Source organism: Tupaia chinensis, unplaced genomic scaffold (genome assembly GCF_000334495.1).
Source record: "Tupaia chinensis unplaced genomic scaffold, TupChi_1.0 Scaffold000425_1, whole genome shotgun sequence".
Lineage (NCBI taxonomy): Eukaryota > Metazoa > Chordata > Mammalia > Scandentia > Tupaiidae > Tupaia > Tupaia belangeri.
In genome coordinates, this window is record NW_006159930.1 from 1171810 (window position 1) to 1177052 (window position 5243).

Here is a 5243-nt window from a genome sequence, read left to right on the forward strand (position 1 = left end):
TCTGGTATTTACATCCATTTACTATGTTTCTATATCCTTTAGTCAATCAGTTTCAGTCATAGAGTGCGGACACTGTATTAAGTGGGGACATACAATGTCTCTCCTTCATAGCCTGGCTTGCTTTACTCATCAGTAAAACTTCCATATTCTTCCACCTTCTGTCAAAAGCCAGGGTCTTGTTTTTTTTTTTTTTAATGGCTGAATAGTATTCCATAGAACATATGTGCCACGTTTTTTCAATCCATTCATCTGTTTGTGGGCATTTGAGTTGGTTCCATGTCTTAGCAATTGTGAATAATGCCACAATAAACATTGATGTACAAGGACTTTTCCGATTAAGAATTCTTCTGACAACATGAAATCTTAATACCTACTGGCATAATCACTGATGTTCAAAAAAATCTGGACTGTACTTTAAGGGTTTGGGGCCACTGTTGTCAATTCCAGCAGCACTGTGGTTCTTCTTTTGAATATTTGACATTTCCCAATGGAGTGGGAAAAGCACAGAATGAAGAGTCAAAAGACTTAGACTGATCATTATACTGGTAGTAGCTGACAGGTGCCAGGCTCCCTCTGGGCCACCATCATGCTAAGTGCTTCATACATCCTTGTTGCCAAAAGAGATGTCAACTTTATCCACATTTCACAAATTGGGAAATGAGTTTTAGAGAGTCTAAGAAACTTGCCTAAGCTTAGCTCTATTATTTCATTGCCAAGGAACCTTGCATTTAATACTCTTTGGGTTTCATTTTCCTTACTTGTCAAATGGAGGTAATAATACTTGCCTTGGAGTTACTGGGAAGATTTATTAAAAGAATGCAGTGAAAGTAACTATTAAAACCTGTAAACTTGCCATACATTATGACACAGGCTCTGATTTTCAGGAACACTGTCTGGAGACCAAGACTCTAATTTCCTTTCCTCGTCTGCCCATTCCAGATTGCTGTCAGTCGATGTAACAAATGTTTGCTTCCTTTCTTTAATCCTGGACTTTTTTTGTAGATTAAAAATAATTACTCCCAAATGGATACATGAAAGCACAATTTCTGCCTAACATACATCAAACCACCCATAAATGTGCATTTTGATTTTATTTATTATTCTTCATTAAATCTATTTCAAGTGAAAACAAACAAATCTACTACCTCCAAGTATTAAATGATCTCAGGGCCAAAGGCTTCTTCCTGCACCACTCTTCCAGAAGAGGGCACTGTTCCCTCATAAAGCCGGCAGTCCTTTGCTTTCAAAATGGGATCATCAGATTTTGGAGAGAGGTACATTTTCCCAGGGACCTCAGAAACAAATGTGAACCAAAGTACTAGGAATTAATAATAAGGACAATGCCATTTGGATTTACCTTTTGAAGAGAAAATCCACTTAGAAAATGCTGAATGTTGATTTTGTTCTGTGATTTTAGGTCTGGTATCCTGTTACTTAGAAGTCACAGAATGTGAGAGAGCCTCATAAAACGTTTAGCTCACAGACCACAGAGAAAGTCCACAAGCTGAATTCAGTCCACATTCAAATTTTGTTTTCTCTGCACCAATTTATTACTATTATGAGACTGATCGATTAACCAGGAGATTGTCCATAAAACACACATTTCTTAGCATTTCTTTCAAAACAAATTAAAATTTCTCACAATGCTAGGCCCATATCCTCTATGGCAACAGCTGGCTGGAAGGCAGTACATTCTGACCCTTTTGGACAGGGCATATGCTTGCTAGTTCCTCACAGTGCCATCCAGCCCCACCTATTCATGTATCTTCTACCTAGACCTAAAAGCACTTGACTTCATGACCTGTAGATTCTGGTCTAATATTTTCATATTATCGATGACAAATATGGAGGCCAGACATAGTGAGGGCTTTGCTCAAGGTTGCATCACAAGTGAGTATTCCCAATTCTTAGGATCATGGTCCTTTCCCATTCCTGGGCCGTGTCCCAGAGATAAAGGTTGGTCCTTTCTCTTGTCCAAACCATAGTCAGAAAACACTAGTCTTTTACTCCTCTCTTCCAGGAGGCTGGGATTTCTCGGCAAATAGGAGGGACTATGGGGAGGTTCCAAACAGAGTAAGATGTGAAGAGAGGCTTTGGAAGGCAGGAAGAGAGAGGAGAGGAGGGAGAAATGTGGAGAGAAAGACTTCCACTAGTTCTTCTGGCTCCTGTTCTTCGCTACTCCTGTTCTCCCAGGCCAGTTTTGCTTCTCAGACTCCTGATTTTTTAGCTGATGCACAGGACTTGAAGAGCATGGATCCAGAGAGACTTAGTTATTTCAAATTTCTGGCTCAGTTATGGTGTTCCCCAGGTAGTGCCACCACTTGGAAGACTGAAACCTAAGGAAGGCACAGATTTGGCTCCTGGTCAGTCTGATCACTTAGACTAGCCCAGTTATGGTGTTCCCCAGGTAGTGCCACCACTTGGAAGACTGAAGCCTAAGGAAGGCACAGATTTGGCTCCTGGTCAGTCTGATCAGTCAGACTCACTTGTGTGTCCCTATAGTTTTAGCTAAGGAGCAAGAGGATCCTGACCCAGTAAGACCCTGCCAAAATGCTTATCTCTGTCTCCTTTTTTTTTTTTTTCCCTCTTTCACTTTCTCCCTTCTCTCTCTTAAAAAAAAAAAAATCTGAGACTTGTTTTTTTTCATCTGTAAAGTAGAACACTATTGCTTTGTGGAGCCAATAATGGAACACTATTGCTATGTGAAAAATCATCTGCTCTATGAATACAGTATCTGTAGTTCATTCAGTTATTGACTGCCTACTAATTGTCAAAGGTTGGGGCACAACTTTGCCTGGAACTGGGAAATTCTCAGAAGATGGGGAGCAAACACTGGAAAGAAAAAGAGTAAGCAAGCTCCTTGCTATATTGTCACGATTCTGTGCCTTTGGCCTCAATCCTTCCACATTCCAACAACTTCTTCTTTTTATTTTTTTTCCCTAAATCAGTGGTTCTGAGCTTAGCTCCCCATTAAAATATCCTGGGAAGATTTAAAAAATCTTATTGCCCAGGCTGCCCCCAGATCAAGTAAATCAGAATCTCTTGGGAGTGTGATCTAGTCATGAGTGCTGTTTAAAATGACCCATGTGACTCCAATGTGCCACACAGGTGAGAACCACTGACTTAAGTCCTCTCCCTACCATGTCATGGCCCAAGCCTCTCTCTTACCTAAGAACCACCTAGAGCACACAGTTCCTTTTCTGTAACCCTACCCCTGCCCTTGGGTTCTTGACATATTAATTAAACCCTCCTGAGCCCCAATTTTCCTATAAGGAAAACAGGGTGTAGAGGAGACAATTGGCAGCTGATCTAGCATCTATTACCTACTTGTTTCTCCTAAGCAGAAACAGATTTTGGAAGCCAACGGGTAGGTCTCAGTGACCCAAGGGTTATTTAATCAATCTCTTTATGATAATGACTATAGACTCATTGATAAATAAATGTAAGAAGGAGCATCTAGAAAACGTTTTTCTTGCTCCTGAGAGAAAAATAAAAAGAGCATTGTGTGGTATCTTGATTCCATAATTGGAGCCACTGTCGCCACTGTGTGACCAGCCTGAGGATGAAAGCAACATAGGGCCACATCATCTAATGGAAGGTGGCTAATTGGAGGGTTTAGAAGATTAATGTCACATGGATGATGAGAAGAGAACTAACTTTACTGAGTCCTTGTCATATGCCAGACCCTCTTTAAATCCAGTATGATATCTACCAGTTCATGCAATGATAACTATGGTCTGGCATTATAAAAAAATCAGCTTATGGATGTAGACTGTTTATCATTTTCACTCTAACATTTAGGTCAAAGGATTTGACTTTCTAAACCTCAGTTTTCTCATTTATAAGATAGAAATAATAAAATCTACTCATCATAGAGTTGTTAGAGAGATTAAGAGAAATAATCTATATAAATAATCTAGCATAGCATTAGGACTCAATGAAAACCAGGTCTTACTAATTTTTACCAACTCTGTAAGGTAGGTGATTTAGTCAGTTTTCCCATTGGTAATGACTGAGTACCACAGACTGGGTAATTTATAAGAATAGAGGTCTATTTAGCTCACGGTTTTGGAGGTCCAAGATCAAGGGGTCACATTTGCTGAGGTTCTTTTTGCTGGTGGGAGCTCTCTGCAGAGTTCCAAGGTGGTGCAGGGCATCCCACAACAAGAAGGTAAGAGCATGTGTCTGCTTCTATGTGTCTTTGTCAGCTCTTTCTTTCCCACTCTTCTTATAAAGCCACCAGAATTTAATTATGGGGTCCCCCATGGCTTTATTTTGTCAGAGGGCACATGCACTCATTTGAGAGAGAGACAGAAAGAGGGAGAGAAAGCATTCCCCCAATGGGGCATGGCCATGCCACAATCTCTTCTCTCCGATTTCTCCATCCTGTCAGGATTTGGGGCATGCATACACAAGCACCCAGCATGTTATTCAAGCCACTAGAACTGGGATCCACACAGTTGGCCATGTGGGATCTAGCTGTCTTAAACACTAAGCTATGGATCTGGCCCCCCAATGACTTTTATATAATCCTAATCACCTCTTAAAAGCTCTGCCTCTTAATACTATTGTAGCATTAGTTAGAATAAGTTTTTATCCTCCTAATATCATTACAATGGCAATTAAGTTTCTAACAAATGAACTTTTGGAGGACACATTAAATGATAGCAGCAGACTATTATTATTATTATTATTGTTATCCACTTTATGTATATGAATAAAATGAGAATTTCAAAACACAAGTGGACTTGCCTAAGATCTCACAATGTGTAAATGGCAGAGTTGAAATTTAAACTCGAGAATCCTTACTCCTAATCTACTGATTGTGTTTTTTCCCTTCTCTCCTTCTTAGCATACTCAGATCAGGAAATCTCAACACTCTCTCGCAGTGAGGGAATTCTTCCACAAGAACAGATTTTCAAGAAAATCAAATACAAGGACAGACTGAGCTTGAGGCATGGATGTAATAGAGTAGGTGTGAAAGACCAGTTACCCCTTTCAGTAGGACATAAGTGGAGCTTGCAAGTAACAAAGGCTCTTAGGGCCATAGACTTTCAGGATTCCAAGAACCTTTCAGAGATTATACAGCCCAGTGTCAACCCATGTTAGAATTCCCACTTGTCCACCCTTTGAGATGGAGGATTTCCAAACTTTCCAGAGCAGGGCAGTTCTAATTATTAAAAATATCTACCATTCATTGAGATGACATTTGCCTTTCTCCAACTTCCACCCATTGGTGCTAA